The 26,653-nt window shown below is 44.0% G+C and overlaps 1 protein-coding gene across 1 annotated transcript in view; it reads right to left on the reverse strand.

Annotated features, from left to right (window-relative positions):
- Positions 1-26,653, reverse strand: part of CYRIA (CYFIP related Rac1 interactor A) — a 66,420-nt gene that overhangs the window by 31,293 nt on the left and 8,474 nt on the right. The window contains 2 exon segments of the mRNA XM_083730805.1: positions 1,821-1,856; positions 5,899-5,949. The gene's annotated coding sequence lies outside the window, so the exon portion shown is untranslated.

Raw genomic sequence — 26,653 nt, forward strand, 5'->3', positions numbered from 1 at the left:
ACTGTTGTCTGACATTACACTTCTTGGCATTACATTTTCGCTCTTCTGCTCCCTCCACCCAAAAATTTTGTTAGTTGTGTCACACACGCTTTGGAAATCCCAGTGCTGGGGTTCTTGGGTGGGTGGAAAACTATTTAAGTAGGGGGCTGGTGGCTATAGCTTTCTGAGGGAGGACCAAGGGCTTCAGAATACAGAGTTATTTTATTGCACTGTGACAGTTCAGGTTTTTAACAACTGTGATGATGACGGCAACTGCTTCTACTAATAGTTATAGGAAATGGAGATCAATTAAAATTCTGCTTTTCACCTTCTTAATTATCACTGCTATTTAGCAAAAGGCTTTCAGAGCTCACCTAAAATGCTCACAAACTAAAAACCCAGAGATGTCTCCAGTGCAAATGGAACAGTATACAGCCAGAAAAACAAAACAAAAAAACACCCTAGAAATTGTTTACTCTTATGCATGGGGGCGGGGGGGGGGGATTCACAGAAGGAAAAGTCATTTTTTTCACTAGTCTGAGTGACATTTTATAACTGCGGTATTCAAAAGAGTCCACTACTCAGTATTAAGAGAGCCTTTATAAAAATACCACAGTGGACATTTATCTACTTATAAGCAAAACTGTTCTCCATCCCCCTGAAAGAAGCATCAGGTCTATGCTATTTCCAGATGCTGTTCGCACACTACGGAACAGCATCCTGTTTTTTAACTTTGCCTGGGTGTGGCTCCAAGTCCATTTCTGGCAACATGTCCTGCAATAGTAAGCATCCAGATTTGTTCCTGCTACACAGGAAAAACAGACCGGTCTTTGGCTCATCTGCTTCTTTTAATGTACCATATAGGCTAGTTCTCTACCAGTCTACAAGCAAAATGCTTCCCTGCAGACAGAACCCTTTGCCTGAGGGTCTCCAATGTGCATCACTGCAGTGGTACTCAAACAATGAGCATTGCCAAATCAAAATGTCAGCAAATAAGGGTCCATTTGAAGCTGCGCTGTCAGAGATAAAGGCAGCCATTATACAATATGGAAATGAGAGGCACCCCTAATATCCGAGAAGACTGGTGCTCTGAAAATAAAGGGATAACTTTTGAAAATAAGGATAAATGGGACTACCTATTTTTTATGGATGGCACAGCATGATAATACTGTTATCTCATTGGAGACAAATGTCCAGTTACTGGTCTTACAATTATGTCTATTTCTCCATTGTACTGTATCTGAATCAGGAGTGGCCATATAAGTTCTGGACCAGGGTCCAGATGAATGAGGGCCAATAAACTTAATTCTAGCAAGATAAAGGCCCTGTGTTGCTAAGTCTAGGATATACATCCGTCGCCTATTCTGGATGGGTTTTCACACCAGTTTCATAGTCCAAGGATATTCCTAGATGCAACTCTCATCTCTAGAAGGCCAAGGGCCTCAGGGGCTGAAAGTGTCTTTCTACTAGTTTTTTGCTGCTTCACCAGCTACAACTTTCCCCGGGCCTGCTCAAAACGGCCCTATAAGAACACTGAATAGGCTATGCATTATGTAAATGTACATTCTCCTCCTAACTTAAAAATGAATTTTTGGTGGTTCTGAGGAGCACCAAAGGCTCCAACAAACTGAAAGGGTACCATGGCTTCTGGCATTCCCTTTGGTTGAAGTCATAATTATGTAGCGCTCCTCGTGTGATTAGGTCCCTACAGAACTTTAGCTCATGGACAAGTGTATTTATATATAAATGAAACACACAATGCTAGATTTACAAAACAGACCTAAAAATATTAATCGGTATGCTACGTAAGAAAGCATTTGATACACCGAGTAATTTCTTACCTGGAAATGTGTTTGTCTTGAATCTGGTTCGGTAATCTGCAACAATGGAATCAGGGAGTCAGTAATCATCTTATGCGATACTTGAGGTTTACATATACACAAACCCTGCTCAAGCAACTTCTCCTTTAGCGTCACAGTTTAGACTTTCTTCTTTGTTCTTAAAATCCCAACTGCTAACAGTCAATGAAAAGGGACTGCAATTTCAACATTCATCGAACGTATGGAAGTATAACATATATGGGTAGAGAGAGAAAGGCACAGAAGAACCTTCTCACATTTAACACCAAATAGGGCAGGGTGATGGGATGTGGGTGGCGCTGTGGTTTAAACCATTGTGCCGCTTGGACTTGCCGATCGGAAGGTCGGCGGTTCGAGGCCCCACAGCAGGGTGAGCTCCCGTTGTTCGGTCCCAGCTCCTGCCCACCTAGCATTTCAAAAGTACACAGTGCAAGCAGATAAATAGGTACCACTCCGGTGGGAAGGTAAACGGCGTTTCCATGTGCTGCTCTGGCTTTGCAAGAAGCGGCTTAGTCATGCTGGCCACATGACCCAGAAAAACTGTCTGTGGAAGTGGACAAACGCCGGCTCCCTCGGCCTGTAAAGCAAGATGAGTGCCACAACCCCAGAGTCATTTGCAACTAGACTTAACTGTCAGGGGTCCTTTTACCTTTACCTAGGGCAGGGCAATATAGTGATATATTGTCCCAAACCAGTTTGAAGTCCATATCGTGATATAGGCTACGCAGTTTTTGATCTGGCAATATATTGTGAATCATGATGTGCCTGAGTGCTATGCAAAAAACTCACAACGTGGGAAAAAGCATGAAGCCAGCCAATGCCTCTACAGAGCTCCATCCTTATTTCAGACATTGTGATATATCGGTATATCACGATGTTTAGCTGGTGATATACTGAGATGTTGATATCGTCCAGCCCAAATACAATGTTGGCTTAGAGAGAGGCCAAGGCACAGAACACCAAACCTAAATCTCATATCACAATATCTCACCTATATTCCTAGCCACTTGAAACAAACAAACAAACAAAACCAATTACATTAACAATGTAAAGAGCACCAGAATCAATGCGACTTACTCACAGGTAACAATGTTTAGTGACCCGCAGTCACTATGCCCCTTAGTACCTACTTCCCCGACATTATGTAGGTTTTAGTATTATCTCTATCTAACCAAGTACATCTTTGGGACTCCCATCAATTAAATTAGAGCTGCACATTTAAAGCAGCAATTACAGCCTACCAACAGTAGGCATGTCCCATTTAATCAGAAACCAAAGTACAGCGATACTTTTAAAGTGACACTTCATTTCAACTTGTCTTAGTCATCCTCTTATGGCATCCATCTGCAGACACCTGTGTTATTTTGCTCTAAAAACCAGAACACAATTGTTACATGATTTGCCATGTAGTCTGCCTTCTGTTTGAGTGACCTCAGAGACATCAAAAATGTTATATGGAGTAAATATATTGTGAACATAACTCTGAGTGACCAGCATTTTTTAAGGCTGCTCCTCATCTGCGTGTAAGTGGGTGTGAAAAGCGATCATAAAAAGCGATTTCCACAACTTTTCCGAAGGTCGGGCCAAACCATTCAGCCTATAATTCAGATACTCTGCATGTCAGATGCCTCACAGACAAGCAGATTCAGACACTACTCAGCCTTTCCTTGGGAGCAGAATAAACTCAGTGCTGCAGTTAGGGTGGTACGATGAATGTTGCGATTATATTATTTATTTAGTTTCGGGACATTCCAGCCTCTTCTTTCAGCCCCCGAGGCAGTTCCCATATTTAAAACACACACACAAAAACCAACAAAAATAAATGAGGGTGGAATTCAATGTATCAATGAAGGCTCCAGGTCTTAACTGAGCAAAGCATCCTTGAACTCAGTGGGAATTACACGCCTAGGACTGCAGTGCATATCATTAAGATAGCAGTTTGGGTGAGGCATAAAATAACCATGTCAGCTTCAAAATACACGGTCAAAACAGGAGGTTGAAACGGATGCACTGTGTGATCCTATACATGCGTACTCAAAAAAGAAGCGCCACTGAAGTAAATGAGCCCACCTCCAGCTAAGCGAGTACAGGATTTTAACCTAACAGCACAGTGGAATAAACAAAGTCTTCGCCGCCTCTCCTAAAACTGAAGAGAGAGGGCGCCAATCAAACCTCTTTCAGGAAAGTTTTCCACATTCTGGGTGCCACTACAGAGAAGGCACTCAATGCTCCCCTCTTTCCCTTGCAGAACGTTAACGGCACACTAACCTCAGACTTACAATTTGATTTTATTTGACTGATGGTATCGCTATGCTGCTTTCAGAGCTGGGAGATATGTTGATAAATTGCTTAAATAGCATTCAGATCGCGATACTGTTTCAGACCACTTGAGTGGGCAATACATTGCGCCAGGTCAAATTGCCTGCAGATGGAGTCTGAGAAGGTTCTGGGTGTGCACCTTTCAGGCTCCGCCTGCCTGCCTTTGAGGGAGCCTCCCACCCCTCCAGCTCACATGAGCCAGAGCGGTATGGGGGCTCACTCGGCTGAGGGGCAGGAGGCTTCTCGCCCCCCCACTGAAGAGTACAACAAAAACCCCAATGCCCCTCAGGCTTGCACGTGAACCGGAGAGGTATCAGGGCTTGCTCACTATAGGGCTGGGTGATGTATCTCGGCTGCTTCTTCCTCCTCTACGGCGAAGGAAGCGGCCAGGATACATTTCAGACATCGTGATATATCAGCATTTCAAGGTATTTAGCTACTGATATATATCACGATGCAGAAAGCCAGATATCGCCCAGCCCTTAGCTGCTTTTCATTCAAATGACTCCCAAAACGGCTTACAAGCAATAACTAACAAATACTTAACAGAACATCACAATTGCAGCACAAATCATATGAAATAATCAACAAATAATCATCAATAAAACAATTACTTTATATAAAACACCATTTAAGAGACGCAGACTGATCTTCCTACAACAGGGATGACGAATCTCCAGCCCACAGGTGCAATTAGCTTCACCAGATCTGCCCCAAGCCACGCCCATCTGCCTTACACCTGGCGTCATCTAGGATGTCAGGTGTGGGGCAGGTAAGGGTGGGGCTTGGATGAAAGGGGCTTTTCAGATGCTGCTGAGCGGCTGCCCCTTGAGCAGAACTTCCAGAACTGCCAGCTATCAGCTGACAGAGGTGGAAAAGCACTGTCCCTAGGGCTTCCCCAGCGCGGAGGATCGGTCAATCGCCAGCGCTCGCAAAGCGCTGCACACACTTTTCAGTCTATACAGTTTGACTGCAAACCAAGCAGGTGAATTAAAACCTGACATCATTGCAACATCAGATGATTGACAGCACTGGCCCACAGGAGGGGGGGGTGGAGATACGGATTGGGCCCACCAGCCAGATCCCTTTCCCCACTCCGGTTTTGCAAGGCGTCCAATGAAAGGACAGTTCCAACTGTGCGCACGATGAACCATGCACATGGTATGCTATTTTGCAATTATCAAAGGATTCTACGTCCCCTCAGGTTACCAAAAGTCATCAGCCTCTGCTGCGGCAATGTCTTCCCAAGGCATGTGGCAAGTGATGCCCTTAATAAACCGCTGACTACGGTGCCAATTTTAAGGATGACTTCACTGTACGTTATTTTTTTTCTCCCACTTCTCAAAAATGAAGCAGTTTCCCCCTCCTGCCAGAAAGAGGAAGGGTGAATTTCTTTATGACTGCTACCCCAGTTTGAGCCTGCCCATCAGCATTCCCTATGAAGCGAGTCGCAATGGAATCTGTGAAAGTAGCTGGAAGCAAAGCATGAGAAACAGAGAACTGGGGTGGTGAAGGGAACAAGAAATCAAAGTTTTCACGTCTTTGTGCACTTTCAAAGTTCCCAGAGCAGGGATTCCAAAATAGTGATGACTAACTATTCCAGTTAAAACAAGTGGTGGAGGTCAAAAGCTTTCTAGGTACTGAAGTAAGCAACCAACAAAAATAGATAGATAGATGATGATAGATTAGACAGATGATAGATAGATATAGACAGACAGACAGATGACAGATGTGATCTTACCTCTTCAGGAATTCTCCAAAGTCTCCTAGAGATCTAAGTGAAGAGCGAAACCTGCCAATTTTAAATCCAGAACATTGTTATTAAATAATTGCACTGTAAATGGAATGCAGCTCAAATAACCTGTCATGTACTACTACTACTACTTCTAATAATAATAATAATAATTTATTATTATTCTGGCTGAGTTTCCCCAGCCACTCTAGGCGGCACCCAATCAAGTGTTAAAAACAATACGGCATTAAATATTAAAAACTTCCCTAAACAGGGCTACCTTCAGATGTCTTTTAAAGATAAGATAGCTGCTTATTTCCTTCACATCTGATGGGAGGGCATTTCACAGGGCAGGAGCCACTACCGAGAAGGCCCTCTGTCTGGTTCCCTGTAACCTTACTTCTCTCAATGAGGGAACTGCCAGAAGGCCCTCGGCGCTGGATCTCAGTGTCCGGGCTGAACGATGGGGGTGGAGATGCTCCTTCAGGTATACAGGACCGAGGCCGTTTAGGGCTTTAAAGGTCAGCACTAACACTTTCAATTGTTTTCCATGCAAAGGTGGGCTGACGAAGAGGCCAGAACGCCCCGTGGGGGTCCCTCTCATGCAAACTGTCTGCTGTGTCTCTTTTCATCATGAACCGTGGTACACATTTGCACCTGCACCAAGATTAATACTCTTCATAGTTAGCTTTAAACCACAGTTTGAAGACAAGGCTGCAAGGCAGTTTGCAATGCTTGGTTCAAGTTACAGACAGCCCACCCTCTTTTCCTCAGCTGAGGAGAAATGGCTGCCCCCTCTCTGCTCCTCAAATGATTGATATGTATCCTGATCAGGGAACCTCAGCATGGCTGGGCCCAGCCACTAGACAGGGTGAAGCCACTGCCTCGGGCAGCACCACTTCCCCCTTAGAGGGGTACCAGTGCTTCAGCTGCGACCGCAAATGGGTTTTCACCTTTCATATCCACATAGCTGAATTGAAACAACCAGGTTCCTCCTTTGTCCTGCTTGGTTACATTCTTGATCAGCCTTTCTCAAGCTTGGGTCCCAAGATGTTGTTGAACTACAACTCCCATCATCCCTAGCTAGCAAGGCCAGAGCTCAGGGATGATGTGAGTTGTTGTCCAACAACATCTGGGGACCCAAGGTTGAGAAACACTGTTATTGAGAGATGGTGTACCCCCTCCATCAATGCCACACCTATAAGAGCCATGGATGAACCAAAGCATGCCCAATAGGTTCAGAAACGGGATATTTTTGAATACTGTCTCTTTTGCAAAACAGCCTGGCTTAAAATCCAAATTGAACACAGCCACGTTGAAGTCCACAGCCTCTGAAAACTGAATCTGTTCAAAAACATGAAGTAAAAGGTTTCTGCTCAGAAGGCAGCTTTCTCGTGAGGAAAGTTATCTGACCTTTGGGGTCAGCCATGGCATGAAGCACGCACACCATGGGCACACAGGATTTTCCATTGCAGCAGGAAAAACTTGATGTATGTATTGTTTTAAAGTAGAAGTGATAAAGCCAGATTAAACTGGGGTGGGGAGATCTGGGATGGCATTTTGAAGAGGACAACATCGTGGAGAAGCTGTGAAAAAGCTGCAGGCCTGAGCAGCATGGATTCCACAATAAACTCCCATGTGGAAGCTCCCAAAGATCACTCACAGAAGCCACCTAGATAGTCTTGGACTCATGTTTTCATCGTCTACATACAGCCTGCTGAATATGTATTACTTCCAGGCCAAGAAGACAGACCTTTGTTTTCCATCTCATGGAGGAATACCATGTTCCCCTGCCGCTCTTGCTTTTGAAAGATTCTGTCCATACAGCCTTCAACTACATTTAGGGTTTTGTTTACAATCCTTATAACTGATGTGTGGGATGCAGGTGGCGCTGTGGGTTAAACCACAGAGCCCAGGACTTGCCGATCAGAAAATCGGCGGTTCCAATCCCCGCGATGGGGTGAGCTCCCGTTGCTCGGTCCCTGCTCCTGCCAACCTAGCAGTTCGAAAGCACGTCAAAGTGCAAGTAGATAAATAGGTACCGCTCTGGCAGGAAGGTAAACGGCGTTTCCGTGCACTGCTCTGGTTCGCCAGAAGCGGCTTAGTCATGCTGGCCACATGACCCAGAAGCTGTACGCCGGCTCCCTCGGCCAATAAAGCGAGATGAGCGCCGCAACCCCAGAGTCGGTCACGAATGGACCTAATGGTCAGGGGTCCCTTTACCTTTACCTTTTTACCAAAACATGTACTTTAGTCATGCCCAGCAATTTATTTATTTTTTTAAAAAAAAATTTTCAATGAATAGCAGGTCCCCATGCCACATTACAAATTGCTTTTGAAATTCCCTAGGATTTCAAAAGTGTTTGGCAGTGTAATAAGAGAGGGGGGGGGCTTGATGCTGAGAAATGCACAGCCCCTCTCAGATGCATAGCTTTTGGTTCCTAGTCAATATATTCCAGTAAAGCAAAGAGAATTATATACGTTACAGTTTAGGAGCCATCTAACAAAATTGTTTTCGCCATAGATAAAGCACACTTCTTTTTTTTAAGGAAGCTAGTTCAATACCTATAACTCAACTGCCCAACTGTATGTTCTGGGAGAGAAGCTTATCGCACATGCCAAGTTTGAGCAATCGCACTTTACAGTCAATTTAACTTAAGGCAATACACAGCTGCTTGCTTTGGAAGTTTCCTGCTGAGGAAGAAATAATGAAGGCCATATGATCAGTCTTCCAGCTTGCATTTAAAATTAAGTCATGGGAGTGGGAAGAACTGCGTAACATCATGGTTAAAAACAACATCGACCACGGACCAGCAAGATAAAAGGCTCCAGTGACTTTTCTTTTTTTAAAAAATCCGGTCCTCCTCTATTCTACTCTTTAATTGTTATGATGACATGCTGAACGGTGGAAGGCAGAACATAATTGTCCTGCAAACGGGTCTTCCAAACGTGCTGACCACTGCTCACGTCTCATGAGGAAATTGCAACACTGGCTGCACAGAGGAGAAGCATCCGGGAACCTTTAGCTGACACTGGAGGCCCACATGGTCTAGCAATTACAGTGTTGGGACTTGGGTGATTTGCAAAATGTTATGCAAGATCACCCTGTAGAACTCTGAGCTGTGCTTCTTCAGATTGCAGGTGAGTAGGCACTTTTCGTTCCTGAAGGCAATCCACAGAAAATACAGTGGTACCTTGGGTTAAGTACTTAATTTGTTCCGGAGGTCCGTTCTTAACCTGAAACTGTTCTTAACTTGAAGCACCACTTTAGCTAATGAGGCCTCCCGCTACTGCTGCGCCGCCAGAGCACGATTTCTGTTCTCATCCTGAAGCAAAGTTCTTAACCCGAGGTATTATTTCTGGGTTAGCGGAGTCTGTAACCTGAAGCATATGTAACCTGAAGCGTATGTAACCCTAGGTACCACTGTACTCATAGACTGCATACCATAGATTGAAAGCACTTGGCTTTCCCCAAAGAATTCTGGAAACTGCACTTTGTTAAGGGTGCTGGGAATCACAGCTCTGTGGGGAGTAAATCACAGTTCCCAAGCTTCTTCAGTGCTGTGTATGAAGCCCCAAGTGCAGGAAACCAGAACATCAGGGGAATAGAGCTGCACTAACCTATTTTCCTTGATGTCCTGGTTTTCTACATGAAGGATTTCTAAATTATTACGATTAACTAACTCCAATCAGAAGTGATACTGCCCGACAACTCTGCAGTCTCATTCTATCCTCTCATTTTAGGCAACCTAAAATTAATGGTGAAGGATGAAGGGAGATCTACAGACCTAGATCATAGAATAGTAGAGTTGGAAGGGACCCTGATGATCATCTAGTCCAACCCCCTGCAACGCAGGAACAGGCAGCTGTCCCAAAAGGGGATTGAACCTGCAACCTTGGCATTATCAGCACCTCTCTCTAAGCAACTGAGCTACCCAGCTGACAACGAATAAATTATACAAATAATAAATACATACACACACACACAGCAGTCTGTTGTTTTTGTATGGAACTGAGAGCTGGACCATAAAGATGGCTGAACATCGAAGAATTGATGCTTTTGAATAATAGGGCTGGAGGAGACTCTAGAGAGTCCCATGGACTGCAAGAAGATCAAACCTATCCATTCTTAAGGAAATCAGCCCTGAGTGCTCACTGGAAGGACAGATCCTGAAGCTGAGGCTCCAATACTTTGGCCACCTCATGAGAAGAGAAGACTCCCTGGAAAAGACCCTGATGTTGGGAAAGATGGAGGGCACAAGGAGTAGGGGATGACAGAGGACGAGATGGTGGGACAGTATTCTCGAAGTCACCAACACGAGTTTGATCAAACTGTGGGAGGCAGTGGAAGACAGGAGTGCCTGGCATGCTCTGGTCCATGGGGTCACAAAGAGTCGGACATAGGAGTATAGCATCTAGATCAAGGGAAGTAATAGTGCCACTGTATTCTGCTCTGGTCAGACCTCACCTGGAGTACTGTGTCCAGTTCTGGGCACCACAGTTCAAGAAGGACACTGACAAACTGGAACGTGTCCAGAGGAGGGCAACCAAAATGGTCAAAGGCCTGGAAACGATGCCTTATGAGGAACGGCTAAGGGAGCTGGGCATGTTTAACCTGGAGAAGAGGAGGTTAAGGGGTGATATGATAGCCACGTTCAAATATATAAAAGGATGTCACATAGAGGAGGGAGAACGGTTGTTTTCTGCTGCTCCAGAGAAGCGGACACGGAGCAATGGATCCCAACTACAAGAAAGAAGATTCCACCTAAACATTAGGAAGAACTTCCTGACAGTAAGAGCTGTTCGACAGTGGAATTTGCTGCCAAGGAGTGTGGTGGAGTCTCCTTCTTTGGAGGTCTTTGAGCAGAGGCTTGACAGCTATATGTCAGGAGTGCTCTGATGGTGTTTCCTGCTTGGCAGGGGGTTGGACTCGATGGCCCTTGTGGTCTCTTCCAACTCTATGATTCTATGATTCTACGACTAGACGACTAAACAACAACAAACACACAGCAGCAGATGGCATGGTAGGCTGCCACCACTCACCTGACCTCCGGCCTGTTGCATAGTTGCTGCTTACTGGGAGGGAGAGGAGCAAATGCATCAGCAGAACCAATCTGGCGTTTCTGTCAATGTGTTTGAACCACATCAACCTCGCCAAGCCGTCCACCACTGCATTATAGGCTGAAGATCCCCAGCAATGTTTCAAAGTAGAAGACCTGGGAAAATGACTGACACCTCCTTGGGAGTTTCTGTGTCGTCATGAAATTTAAAAAATTAAGTGAAATGTCATGAAGAGAAGGTCTCAGCTGAAATTATCTTCCTGAATTTCTGCCAATAGTATAGAATCACAGAATTGTGGCATTGGAAGGAACCATGAGAGTAATCTAGCAATGCAGGACTCTTTTGCCCAACATGTGGCTCCAACCCACAACCCAGAGATTAAAGAGTCTCATGCTCTACCGACTCCACTATCACAGTAATTCACTAGTGGTCCAAAACAATCTCAGCAGTCATCCCCAATCATAATTCCAGGAGGAACGTCCAGGAGGAACGTCTCCCAAGTAAAAAAGAAAAGAAGAGGTTTGACTTTGCCTCGGCCCCCTGCACCCTAAACTACTCCCTAAATCTGAACACCTCCTAGGCAGCATTCGAAACTCCCCTTGTTCTAGGCGCATCTTGCAACAGGGCATTTCATAATCAGCACAAGCAGTTTCTGAGCTCACCTAAGATTTCAGATTAAAACTGCAAGGTGGAAGGAAAGGAGGACCTTTTTCTGCCTCCCCACTTCCAGCTACTCTCCGAAGACTGGTGAAGAGACCCTCTTAAGAATATTAGGGGGCTGGGCAGGGGAAGGACTAGAGCATGTGAAAAAGGAACATAAGGTTTTAGCTGTAGTTCATTCATTTTCAACTTTGTATTCTTGTCACAAAAAAACTCACCAAGACATTCTGTTGTTGCGCCCATAACCTCGGTTTAAGGTGCTGTTTAGCGCCTAGCTTCCATATCTCAGTTTCTAACCCTGCTCCTAGGCTATAGCTCAGTGGTAGAGATTCTGCGTGGCATACAGAAAGCCTCAATTCCATCCTCGCCATCCACACAGAGAGGGTGGTTTAAAACCCAGAGATGTCTGTCTAAAACCAATGGCAGCTAGATGGACCAATGGTCTGATTCGGCATAGAACACGGTCTAATTTTTGCATGCAGCAGATATTTGCCTGGACTCAGGCTAAGTAACAAAACCTGCTTGCAAATTAGCTGACTAGACCTACCAAATCGGGCCAGCCAGTGGCGTAGCGTGGGTTGTCAGCACCCAGGGCAAGGCAAGTAATTTGCACCCCCTAACCCATGGATTTGTGCCCCCTAACCCGTGGATTTGCGCCCCCTAACCCTAACCCCCAGATGTTGCGCCCGGTGTGGCCGGGCCCCCCTGCACCCCCCATGCTACGCCACTGGGGCCAGCATGCGCCTGTGACTTAAATACACATGCAAGCAGGCTAAATAAAGGGTCCCACCCTCACCCACCAGTGGTCTTAAATAATTCCAGAAACACGAAATTATTTCATTATGCTTCCTCATCAAGATGCCTTTCCCAGAACTGAAGGTTACTCAGGACTGTTGGTTATTGGTTAGCCCTCTGCTACAGTACCAATAAAATATTACATCAAAACAGTCAGAGCAAAACCATCACTTATGGTTGAAACAGAAAGGCCGTGTGAGGAAGGCTAACAAAGCTGGAGAAACATCTCCGAGTGACAACATACCCTCAGAGACTAGCACAAAAACCAAGAGCAACAGCTCCTAAACGCCAGCATCAATGCCTTCTGAAATAAGACAGGGTTTTGATCTTGTGACTTTTTTTTCTTTCTTCCACGCACTCTGCAAGTCACATGGTGCTGCTTTTCTCCTTTTATGGGCAAAAAAAGCAGAAGAAAGCCAGTGCAGCTCAGTTGGGGGGGTTGGAGGCTCACTTCACTTTTAGCCGCATGAATTAGAAACACGGCAAGTTGTAATGCAAGTCACCCTTTCGCACCTCGGTGTGAAAACACACACACACACACACACATCCTGAAACGAAAAGCAAACTCCTTTGCTCCTCTTCTCAAATGTGAGCAAGCTACAAATCGATATTCATCATCTGAAGCGTAAAAGAGGTTTTCTTTAAAAACAAAACAACCCACAAGTGACACATTCGGTGCTGATATATGCATGTGCCTTCTTTTAAATTCATTGTCGAGCAAATGTGATGATCACTGCTTATATCACTGGCCTCGTTTCCCCCACCCTGCCGACTGTCACAGAGCAGCAACAAAAAACCTCATGCTTGCATAATATGACATTTCCATCGGTTTTCTACATATGTCCTAAGTTTCAGCATCTGCCTCCTACAACTGGTTGGTTAAATTTTGTTTTCCTGCTTTTTTAAAAAAGAAAAAGGAGCTCAGCGCAACTGGATAATAGCTGGACAGCTTGCTAAAAAGCTACCATTCTTCCAAGCTGTCCAAGGATATGTATTTTAGACTGGCTGGGATTTAAATTTTTTTTAAAAAAGATTTGTGTACTGCTGTATCAAAAAGGTATCTATTATAGTGGGTTTACAACAACTTTTAAAAAACACAAAAACAAACAACAAAATCATAAAATGTTAAAAACAAGTGAAACGCAAAAAAGAAATTAAAAACAACAACGATGTAAGAATGACCTTGGTAAGTTTGTGATGTATAATCCACACCATCTTATTATGATCCTAAGCTTTCATTACATACACTGGAAAACCTCAGTCGTCGAACGTAATCTGTTCCAGAAGCCCATTCGCCTTCCGAAATTTCGGCAACCGAGGCGCGGCTCCCGATTGGCTGCAAGAACTTCCTGCACTCAAGCAGAAGCCACGTCAGATGTTTGGCTTCCGAAAAATGTTCGGAAACCGGAGCATTTACTTCCAGGTTTTCAGCGTTCAGGAGCTGAAATGTTCCAAAACAGAGCCATTCAGGAACCGAGGTTTGGCTTGCAGAAAAATTAATCTCAATAAAAGATAGCAAAAATCCCTATGTAGCCCATAGCACAAGACAATTTACTCAAAAGGAAGTTTCTTACTGATTTGGTATTTTTAAAAAAACACAAACATCACACCCACATAAGTAGCTTGTTCCCATTCCTTCTAGTCTCCTAGTTAACCCAAGGAGGACTTTTTATTTATTTTTAAATGTGCACGGTGCGTGACAGAATTGAAAGTATTATGTTCATTGGATGGGAAGACGGCGACTTTGCAGGTTGCTGCATTTTCCTGGTGACTGAATACTGTGATGTTGGATTTGATCACGCAAGATTCAGTGGCACCAAAGGACCATTCATTTTGGAGCAGACAGCAATGATTTATTTCTAAAGAGTTTGCTTTACCCACTTCAAATGTTGCTGGATTCGACCATCGCTTCTCTCCGTAGAGTCATAAATTAAGGACTCTGCTACATTAGGAATAAAACAGCAATTTGAATGCACTATCAGCATGTCACACTAGATGGTGTCAGAGAGCAGGAAATTTTTATAAGCGATTTTCCATAGGGATTTTTTTCTTTCATTATAACCATCTAATTTCTGACTTTTTTATAGCGTTTTTCCCCTGTGTGTAGATCCACCCTAAGTCTCAAAAACTTGCATGCTTGCAGATCACCTAGAGTAGGATGGAGGCAGCACTTCAAGACTCTCTGAGGACAAAAGGTGCTGGATGAAGGACAAAGAAGAACTGCTCCATGCAATATATCAATTCCTGTCAGATGTCCCTGGAAACCGTCCAATAGCACTCATGCAGCTGAATCTGCTGCTCCTGCCCACACAGGTAATGGGGAAGGATAGCCTATGTCTCTACAACAGTGGTTCTTAACATTTTTGGGGGTCACAAACTCCTCTGAGAATCTGCTGAAATCTTTGGACCCCATTCCCAGTATTTTCTCCCTTCACAAATATACATTTCAAAGCAACAGGAAGGAAACTGAATGAGGGGCGAAATCACTTTTTTTTTTGCACCTGGTTCACCCCCTGAAACCCATCCTAGGGGGTGTCTCAGTACTTCGCGTCAAGAACCTGTGGTCTGTAGGGACCCCTGTACTAGTAGCCTAGCTAAAAAAAGGGGGGGAAATCCAGCTAAGGCAGCCTATAAATATACTTATTAACCAACTCATTTACATGCAGGGCTTTTTTCAGCTGGAACTTGCGAGAGCTCAGTCCTGGCACCTCTCAGGTGGGCACCATTGCCATTATAAGACAACAAGGGAGGCGTTTAAAAAGCGTTTTTAAAAATACATCGAATTTTCCATAAGGCTCGCCATCTAGTGTCACATTGCATATTGCACTTAAGACACGCTTTAAATGTTTTATTTGCAACTGTATAGCTGAGACGCTGAACATTTAATAGTATCCACTATATGGACAAAGCATAGGAATGGAAAACTAAACAATTCCCTTCTCTCTCTTTATATATATTTATAAAATGGATGACAAAAAGCCACTTGAAGATGAAAGGGAGTCTTTAAACAAACCATTCAATGATTCTACAACTTGTGGAGTTTCCATAAAGGCTGTGACTTTGCTTTTCAAAGCCCACCTACACAAGTTTGTGCAGCACATTAGCTACCTGCGGTCCAAAACAAAAGAAACACCCTTTTTTGTTGTTGCAAAGCTCCCCTGCCTTGTTGCTTGAAAGTAATCCCTGCTCACCAAAGGTAAGAATCCTCTCCAAATCCTCTGGTATTAAGCAGTTCTCCGCGGCCACCTTTTCAGAGGGCCTGCCTCTAACTCTCCAAGCCTGTTCAGCAGCTGAATAGCTAAGTGGGGAATAATTTCAACTAATGATTCACTCAGTGTTTTTATTCGTGCAGTTGGTGTTCTGCAGTGCTTCAATCAAGGGCTGACTTACACAAAACTTCATTATTCTCCATGTCGGAAGGAGCTTGCTCTTAACGCTTAAATTGGTGGCAAAAGAGACTTTTTGGTGCAAGCTTCAAAATCCGCATCGTGCTGGGGGACCCGAAAGGAGGAGGAAAAGGAGGAGGCAGGCTCTCTAAGCCAAGTGGAAAAATAGGACACAGTTTTGTCGCTTATAGCTTTCTCACTAATTTGGCATAAAATAAGTTGGGACGCTGCAACGCTGCTGCCGCCAGCCAGCCTAGAGGCAGGAAAGACTGATCCAGCTCATCCGCTGCGTAAAGCTGACAGGGGAACAGATGATATGAGCAGCTCAGGTACCTGTAGCCAACAGCCAAATATGTGGCTGGAAGCCAGTCCTCAAATGGTGGCAAAAGATACAAGCTACACCTCCTGAAATAATTCATAGAAACATAGAATTGGAAGGGACCAGGAGGGTCATCTTCCTGCAATGCAGGAATATTTTGCCCATGCAAGGCTTTAACCCACGACCCTGAAATTAAGAGGCTTGTGCTCTACCAACTGGGCTCTTGATCTCATTCCTCTTCTATACAGTGGTACCTCCGGTTAAGTACTTAATTTGTTCTTGAGGTCCGTTCTTAACCTGAAACTGTTCTTAACCTGAAGCACCACTTTAGCTAATGGGGCCTCCTGCTGCCGCCGCGCTGCCGGAGCACGATTTCTGTTCTCATCCTGAAGCAAAGTTCTGAACCCGAGGTAATATTTCTGGGTTAGCAGAGTCTGTAACCTGAAGTGTCTGTATCCTGAAGCGTATGTAACACGAGGCACCACTGTACAACTTTTAAAGGTATACACTGTCCTAAGTACCCATGTTAGATTAGCTTATGGTAGGGCTGCCATACATTTCAAAGGTGGAATTGACGTTCGAGGCGGCGCTTTGTCTTGGATCTTAGACAAGTCAGCCGAACAATTTTTTCTTTAAAAAAAGCTTAATAATTTTGGTGTCTTCCTATAAAAAGCTTAACAACTTTTGGGGTACAGTTGTTACCTTGGATCTCAAACACCCTGGCTCCCGAACAAATCGGTGAGTGTTCCGGTTTTCAAACGATTTTTGGAAGCCAAACTTCCAGTGCCTTAGCTTTCGAATGGTTTTGTGAGTTGAATGGACACCCAGAACACATTCTGTTTGAGAACAAAGGTACAAATGTAACCTGGTTTTTACCTTTTGAAATATGGCAACCCTAGCTTATAGCATCCAAACCCAGCATTCTTTTAAGGGACTCTCCCATAGGGTTTCTAAAGCATCAGTTCATACAGCGTGAGTCCTTTAAAAGAGGCCCTTGAAAAGACTCACCCTGTACATAAAGGTAAAGGGACCCCTGACCATTAGTTCCAGTTGCAGACGACTCTGGGGTTGTGACACTCATCTCGCATTACTGGCTGAGGGAGCCGGAATACAGCTTCCGGGTCATGTGGCCAGCATGACTAAGCTGCTTCTGGCGAACCAGAGCAGCGCACGGAAATGCCGTTTACCTTCCTGCCAGAGAGGTACCTATTTATCTACTTGCACTTTGACATGCTTTCGAACTGCTAGGTTGGCAGGACACCCTGTACATACATAATTTTATTAGTATGCTGCCTTTCCACAGTTCAAACCATGCTGAAGGCAGCTTGCAACATGGAAAAATACATAACTGCAGCATAACAAAAGCGGTTGTGAGCAATAAATAAAATATTTTTTAAAAAAATGCACAACCAAACTGAACAATTTCCACATAAAGCACAACAAGAGCTATAGTAAAGATACAAAAACAAAAACCACAAAAATCCAACAGGAGCAGCAACCGCCCCTCAACAACACCCCAGGCCAGAAGTCTGTTCAGCAGCTGGACTCAATCAGGGCCCCGCCCTCCCAGGCCAGGTGGAAAAAGACCTGCAAGGCAGGGAGCAGGTCTTCCAGGACTCACAGCCTCCTCCATGAACCCCCACAACAACCCTGTGAGGTAGGCCAAGAGATATTGACTGGCCCAAGGTCACCCAGTGAGCTTCATGGCTGAATGAGCTTCAAACTCTGACCTCCTAGAAATTTTAGTCCAGCACTGTAATCATGACACCATACCGGCTTATGAACATTATGGTATCATGAAGAGTCCAGCAACATGCAGTGAAATTCTTCATCGGGAAACAGTTAGGGTCACAGTCACCAGCTTGCGAGGGGGGCAACATCGCACCTGTGATATTGCGTCATCCTGATGTTGTGCTCGTGAGCATTGTGCTATCCTCCCTAAGCCAAGCAGAAGCTTCCTGGGTTTGGGGAAGGAGGCACCGGGCTCCCAATTTATTGGGAACATTTAGGGGATTAGCCTAGCCCACTGGCAGCACAACACTGAAAAAGTAAAACAGAATAATAACTTCAACCCCCTTTATGAAAAGCCGCTTTGCTATGAAGAAGGCAAAAACTCTAAGCCTGATTGTGCTAGTCTGAAGGCTTGATAAAACTTCATCCTAGCTCCACTAACTGATAACCAAAGAACTCAGCAAAGAAAGAGACGCACTTTTACTAAACCGGAAGTAAAGAGTGAGTGGGTAGTTTGGTTAGCCAAAACACATCAGGGACGAACAGATAAGTCTATTTCTGGTTTGTGGCAGATCCAAGCATGTTCATTCACAAGTTTGCTCTCCGTTCTGTTTCTATTCACTTTGCTTTAAAAAAAAGAAGGGAAAAAAGTGCATTTTTAATGTCTTTTTTCACCGAAATATGAAATTTACTTCAAGATGCATCTGTAGACATTTTGACCCTAAAAAGGCACTTTTAATATGCATTTGGGCATGTTTATTAAGCCAAGAACAGTAAATGTGCAGAACTGCAAAAACTGAAGGATCTGTGATGTTTTGATCCACATATTCGTTCAGGTAGGGCGAATCAGATTGGTTTGCGCAGACTCAATGAAACCCATAAGAATCCCTAAAACATATACAGTCTGTCTGACTAGATCGGTCCCTTTTGTCATTTTAACTGGCGGCATGGAATGATGGGGGACAGTATCCATTCTGGGTCACCCTGTTAGTCCCATTCCCACCCCCGCAGAGCTAAAATGGCACTGCTGGCTCAGCTGCCAGTAAGCCCACAGCCAAGATGCCATGGTCTGCACTGTAATTTTCATGTCACACACTGCACCCACAATTTCCACCTGTTGCAAGAATGACAACACAAAACAGCAGTCTGGTAAGTGGGCTGCTAACCATGCTTCTTGCATGGTACAATTCAGATGTTACGAAACCCAGGACCAAAGGCACATGCTCTGAGGAACTGCAGAAAAATTGGCGGACGAGGAGATGACAGCAACATGGGGGTGGAGAAACACACATATGGTGCCTAATGGATTGAGGTTGAATCCCAACAAGACAGAAGTACTTTGTAGGTTGGGGAGACAGGGGGCTGGTGGGGTTGGGGGATTCCCTGGCCCTGAATGGAGTAACTGTGCCTCCGAAGGACTAGGTGTACAGCCGGGAAGTCATTTGGGACTCACAGTTGTCCATGGAGGCACAGGTCAATTCTGTGTCCAGGGCAGCTGTTTACCAGCTCCATCTGGTATGCCAGCTGAGCAGTGTTTGAAACTCTAATTGTTCCAGGTGCGTTTTGCGATAGGGAATTTCCTTAGCACGAGCAGTTTCTGAGCTCTGGTAGCAGTACTGCGCCTAAGATTTCAGATTAAAGCTGCAGAGTGGAAGGAAAGGAGGACCTTTTTCTGCCTCCCACTTCCAACTACTCTCCAAAAACTGGAGAAGAGACCCTTAAGAATATTAGGGGGATGGGCAGGGGAAGGACTAGACCCTGTGAAAAATGAACATAATATTTTAGCTGCAGTTCATTCTTTTTCAGCTTTGTATTCTTGTTACTAAAAAAGTAACCTAGACATTATGTTGCTGCGCCCATAACCTAGGTTTAAGGTGCCATTTAGCTCCTAGCTTTCATATTTCTTTTTAATTTAACTTCCTGGTTTTCAAATGACTGAAGATGTTGGCAGATTCCACACACCCCCCAACAACCATTGTTGAGACATTTCATTCCGAATCTGCTGGACAGAACTACGCAGAGGATGACGACAGGTGGGGGTCCTGCCCTCCCAACGTAAATCCTGGCTACATCCATGCACACTCACCATCAATTTGGAGACCGCAACCACTTCTCCCTGAGCAAATACAGCCCTCAAGGAGCAAAAGGTTCTGCACCATGTATTCACTCCAAAAAGATGTGATTTTCTTCTCATCTTCCTCCCATCCCCCAACTCTCTGGTCCTCAACCGTCCCCAAGTAAGAGCCATCCCTTTGAAAAATCAATCCATTTCTTTAAAAGGTAACATGTAAAAATGCACATGTCTTAAAATATACAATGCTTTAAAAAAAACCCCAGCATGGTTGCCCTTAAGGAGGGGAAGAGGGGGGGGGGGAACAGTTCACACTGTATCAAGGAGGCAGGGATCACTGGAGTCTTCCCATTTTCTTGCCTCCTTATTTTAAAATGTTTCATCCCCAGGGGCAGAAGTGCTACTGGATCATCTTGCTCACAATGCATCACAGGCCACAGCCGTTTAGAAGTCTATTTACTACAGTGATAATGCCAGCTTAAATGTCTACACATGCTAACACGCTGAGCAAGATGAAAGGGGATGGGAACATTTAAGCCCACATTATTACTTGAGTCACCGGCTAATTTAAATGATGACCCATCCTTTTAAGCTCAAGGCAGCTTCACAACCTAATGACAACATGCTTGGGATGCTGCAAGATGACCAGTCCCCTCTCTGGTCCTCAGTGCTGATTCACCCAGGGATGTGCTACCCTCCTCATCTCATATTTGGATGACTTAACCACTGAATACATTTACTATCTTGAGCCAAACGCAGCTGCTGCAAGATCTGCCTACAGTGTTCAAGATGAGAAGCTTTGTTCACACTTGCGAGTCATCTTTCTCGCGACCCTGCAGTCATCTTCTCATGAACACGAAGAACTATGGGTGGATCGACAGAACGCATGTTCATGACTAGATCCCTGCAGCATCCCGAGAGATGACTTGCATGTGTGAATAAACTCTCATTTGACAGATAATGCTTACAAGGGACATTTTGCTCCATAACTTTCTCTGTAGAAGGGCTAGAGGGAATTATTGTGGTTTTGTGTGTGTGTGTTTAATGAAAGTTCAGAGCACCTGCTCAGGGGCACCACTGGAAGCTGTGATGGGAGAAGTGGTGCCCATGGGCACCAGGTTGGTGAGCCCAGCTGTAGCTGATAGCATATGTTGGATTAAAATAGCATTCAATTAACAAAAAAACCTTTTGCTTTAACATTAAGGGATTTCCAGTTCACTCAGGCTCCAAAATGCTCGGAAGTTAAGCTAAGGGCAACTCTTTTAACTGATGCATTATTTAGGTATGGTGTCTAACCCTGTGTTTAGTTCCAGCTTCACCAAAATCTTGGAGCTGCATGGCTGTTGCAGTGGACATTAAGTCCTAGATTTTCTGTTAAGTGGAATAATCACATGGAGTCTATGCAACTGAAGCTACCATTCAATATTATCAAAGTGGCAACCAATATCCTCATAGAATGATGGGTGGCTCAACAAATCAGGAGTCAGTTCTTGACCACAGCTTCCTGTGGCATGCCAACCCAGGGGTGGGGATTAAACCCTTGTCAAATTGGCTATTAATCCATATTAAACTTTTGGCTATTAAACGTTTGGTTGTGGATATTACTCAGCAAAGAGTTCCAAAAAAACACCACCACCCCAGGTCTCCTGGAAGTTGTCTTTTTATGTTTAGGAAGCAGAATTTTTGCTGCCTGCTAATTGCAGGAAGTCTTGTATCCAGTTTTCTGAGCTTGGTATGGTCCATGCTTTCCAAGGCGCTTGCTTGTTTGTTTGTAGAATTTGTAAGCCACTTGATAAAATGAAACTTTCCCAATGGATAAAACGTTGCAGATTTGTCAGTTTCGCTGCTAGCCTGGCTCAATGGAATCATTCTGTAACAGTCTATGTATGTCCTAGGATGCCCCAAAGAAAATATTTCATTTTTCACCAACCACATTTAGTTATTTTCAAGGGTTGGGGGTTAATGCCTCTGCTCTTCCCAAATCAGAAATTCTCACCACTGTTTAATCCAGGAGTGAGCAACGGGCACACTGGGCTCTCCATGTAGAGCTCTGGGTGATTTGTGGTAGACCGGGGGTTTGACACCCAACTTTTTGCACCTAAATTGGGCTACTGCAAAGAAGGAAGCTAACCAGAAGAGGACTTTTGTGCAAAGGCCCCGTGGGCTCAATTCAGTTCTGGATCTGAAATTCCTAGGTTCTGAATGTGCTTCAAGGCACCCCATTCTTTAATTTTAATTGGATGTCTTTTCCACTTGGCTCTGAACAATAGATTTCGGGGTTTTAGTGAAAAATATAGAAGATACGTCAAGAAGTCTGCCTAACATATTCAACATCCTTTCCATTCCACATAATGAAGACTTCGCTACTGAGGACTAAGCCATCATACTCCTATAAGGCCAGTTCTGCGGTCTGACCCCACTGGCTGCTGCTGCTAGCAGATTGCTGCCATCTCTTTCATGACTGCATGAATAGATGCACAAACTCACTTCTAAGGAGAAATATTCTTGCAAAGATATTGCTGGTCTGAACCGATGTTCATTGGAAAGCACTTGGCGAGACATTAAAAGCTGAGGAACTATGACCGCAGGTAGTCTTCAGAAAGTACAAAGGGAGCTTTAGCAATCGAGGAATTCTGAACTAATTAAAACATGGTTTGGATGTGCTGAAGCAAGGATGAATCCCACCGCAATCTATCTCTCAGCATACTACGATTAGTACTGCTGGGATATTCAAGCTACAAGATTTGGCTTGTATCTGTGCATTAAAAAATAAATAAATCCTAATCTGTTTCTGAGCTGTTCTGTGCTTTCTTCACTTCCATCTGTAATCTGGGTTCCAAGCCGCTCAGTATAAAATGGATAAAATGTGCTTCCTTTTCACTATATTGGGAAATCTAAAAAAAGGACTGTAACTTTTTTCTCTTTTAGCTAAAGCAGATTAAATTTACAGGCACATGAGCCCCGCCCACCCGTGGATTATCCTGCTAGTATCCTGCAAACTAACAGGTCCAGGGGCTTTTTGTGGGAGAAATAAAATAATCCTTTACAGGGAAGGGAGGAGGGGCTCCTCTCTTGCTCTTTCTCACCTTAAAATAAACAAGAGGCAGCAAGTGGTGTGTATTTTTGACTACCCATTTTTATAGCCTTTCCAGTGGTCGTTTGTGTTCTCGGAATTAGACCTTACAGGCCTCAAATAAGTCCTTAAAATATGAGACTGTCTAGAACTCTGCCTGCGAAGTTCTGAAGAGATCTGGGTTTTGTGTTTTTATTAAAGCAGAGCAACACAGAAAGTTTTTTTAAAAACACACGCACAAACAAACACAACTAAGCTTTTAACATGTTAGAAAGTCATTTGCTGCTGTGGTCAAACAATGAACAAATTGGCAGCTCTTGCAGCGTTCCCCAGCAACATTTTGGGTAGCCTTATCTCTTGGAAAGCACCAGGAGCCAGAGAAAAGTAGAAATATAGGAGAAACAGAGCTACACAGTGCTCACAATTACAAAAGCAAGAGAGTGCCACAAGGCTTTGTGGAGGCCCTAAGCTGACTTGTCTGGGTGTGAGTGTGGGTGACCTTGCAGTCTCCAAATAATCTCCAAATAACCCTGATGTGCACCCTTAGTATATTCACATTATCAACGATGCTTGATAGGGGGAACCTTAGAAATGGCCTTAGCACTCAGCCATACGGACCATGCGACCACAGTTTTAGAAAACAGAGCCTGTCAGAAGAGGTTGGCTTCAGTGAAGTGTAAGCTCAGAAACCGCAGAAATGAACAGCAAGCAAGCAACAACCCAGAGCATTCATTAGTGAGATGGTTCCCTCTCCTCACAGCCCACCCTCTTTAAAAGCTTTTGATTAATCTGACATGCTGGACTACATTTTTGACTGCTGGCAAAATGGAAGCGGTGGCAAAACAATTAGTCCGTACTTACCAGTCCATTAGTGAGAAGACCTCCCCCCCCCACACACACACACACAAATTACCACAGTTACAGATGCTTCAGAGCAAAAGGAGCAGTAGCTAGCATGACTCTCAATTCTCTCATGTTTAATGATCACTCTTGTACCATGAATACCCAATGACCTAAAAGTCTCCATGAACAGAGACAGTGTATAAAATTACTGTAGTCTTTTGTGGGGGATGAAAAGTGAGGTAGATATTTTATAGCATGATACATAAATATACCATAATTAAAAAGCTCTATAAAGATGTGACATGGAGCCTGGCAACATCAACCCCACCATGTGAGAATCCCTTGCAGATGACTGCAGTGCCTGGAGACAGTCAGGTTGTGCCTGGAGACAGTCAGGTTGTACCAGCAGTCACCAGAGGAGAAATAACTGCTGGGAGGAGCACAGACAGAAGAAACGTCATGGTGCATCTGTAACAAAGAAACCGGATGCCTTCATTTGCCCCAGCTGCAATAAAGCATGTCTCTCCTGTACTGGTCTCTACAGGTACAGCAGGCGCTGTAACTCTCCAACGGTTTGACTTTAACCCTAATGGCGCATTTCCCCATTGTCTCAAGAGAGTGATGGATGCCAACTAATGAATAAGCCTAAAAGTTTACGGTTCCATAACATGAGCCACCACACTTAGAACAAAAGCTAACTTTGAGCGAAGCAGGTTAACTCTCTGAGAAAATTCTCAAGGAAAATATTGTGGTTTTCTAAAGATTACCTCTCATGACTAAAGTTAACTTCAAAACAAAACCAGAGCAAAGCCTAGCATACACAGAGAGAGAGAGGGGGGGGGGGAGAGATCTTGTTTTCACGTTCACATATATTTAAAATCAATAGCACCACATACCATCAAATATACCTCAATGATAACGTACGGTAAATACAATAAAGGGCAATATTGTTTAAGATTATAAATCTAACCATTAAGCATAATAATAGCTCGATTTTGAATTAATTTTACAGTGAATATCTAATCCATATATATTCCTCTTAAAGTTTATCAATCGTGTCATTGTCATAAAGACCATTTTTTCCCCTGTCATCCCATAACTGAATGAACTCTGTAACCTTTGCCATTTTTACAATACTCTGTTCAGATTTTAAGCAGCCACAGCTCCAGCATATCCTGTCCCCTCCAAATTGTAGCCATGAACTTTTCTGGAGACAATCATAGTTTCCATACTAGCTTGTAAGCAGAGTACAACCTGGTACAACCTAGTTAGAACACTCGCTGCATTAAGGAATACAGGGAAATAATTACTATGACCCTGTAAGTGTTGCTATGGTCCCATCACCATTAACTTCAAACTGATGCAATTTCCAATCGTTAAAGCATTTCTAAGGCAACCTGCTTCCAGAGAAAAACAAGAGAGCCAATACAGCCCTAAAGCTATACATGCTGCAGAAGGCAAGACTTCACTAGAATTCACTTCTATTTATCAGCTCAATACTTTTCCATTGGAAAGCTTAGAGGTTCATCAGTCATCTGAGCTCAGTTTGCTTAAGTGTAGCATCAGTGTGCTACGGATGCTAGGCTAGGCAGCCTAAAGATGTGCATAGCAAAAGGAGGGCAATGTGTTAAAAAGAAAATGTGTGTCCCGACTTTTGGGGCAGCTTCATGTTTTTATACAGAGATCATTGTCCACATAGCCTGTGATGAGGCTGCATTTTAATGTTTTAATGTTGTATTTTAATCTTGTTTTTAGGGTGTATTCATTCAACTTGTTTTTATTATTGCTTGTTAGCCGCCCTGAGCCCAGCCTTGGCTGGGGAGGGTGGGGTATAAATAAAATTTACTAATATTATTATTAATATCATCATCATCATCATCATCATCATCATCATTATTGCTGGAAATGTATAGAATGCAAAGTTTAAAGTGCCGTTGCCTATCGCAATACTGACATTGGAAAAGCATTCCTGCCACCAGATGCATTTCCAACCAGCCACCACAAGGTAAAAACAGTCTTGTGATTCAACCTTTTTTCCCCTTTATGGCGTCAGCTGATGTTGCCCTCTTACAATCAAAACCGCATCTCAGTTCCACAATGATTATTACTATGCTAGCACAGTGCTGTCTAAAGTTCAAGGGTGCAACAGCTGTACTGTGGCCCTGCACAAGCTCACAGAAAAGCTGTCCTACTTCAAGTTCAAAGACTAGAGTCTTAAGTATGCTATAAAAAATATATGCAGAAACAAACTCTATTTATTTCCAAGTCACCATTTGTGTTGGACCCTGAGGGCAACTTGCTTTGATTCAAAGAAGCTGAGATAAAGGTGGATCCCCGATGCTATTTAATTTTATAACAAAGTAAAACAGCCCATCCCAGATTTATAACTTGTCTTTCAAGCTTTATTCACACATGGATTTGTCCTCCTATTCTTACATTACGCAGTAGTTAATTGTAACCCAGGCATTTTAATATGCTTTCTACATTTGACGTAGAACAGGTATGGGGAGGCTCTGACCCTCCAGTTGTTGCTGAACTACAACTCCCATCAGCACCAGCAAATTTGGTCAATGGCCATAATTCATTTGAACCTATACTCTTATTAATAAGAGTGGTGCAACATCCAACAGTTAGGGACGCGGTTGGTGCTGTGGGTTAAACCATAGAACCTAGGACTTGCCGATCAGAAGGTTGGCGGTTCGAATCCCCGCGACAGGGTAAGCTCCCGTTGCTCAGTCCCAGCTCCTGCCAACCTAGCAGTTCGAAAGCACGTCAAAGTGCAAGTAGATAAATAGGTACCGCTCCAGCGGGAAGGTAAACCGCGT

The sequence above is a fragment of the Podarcis gaigeae genome (genome assembly GCF_964106915.1).
Source record: "Podarcis gaigeae genome assembly, chromosome: 3".
Classification (NCBI taxonomy): Eukaryota; Metazoa; Chordata; class Lepidosauria; order Squamata; family Lacertidae; genus Podarcis; species Podarcis gaigeae.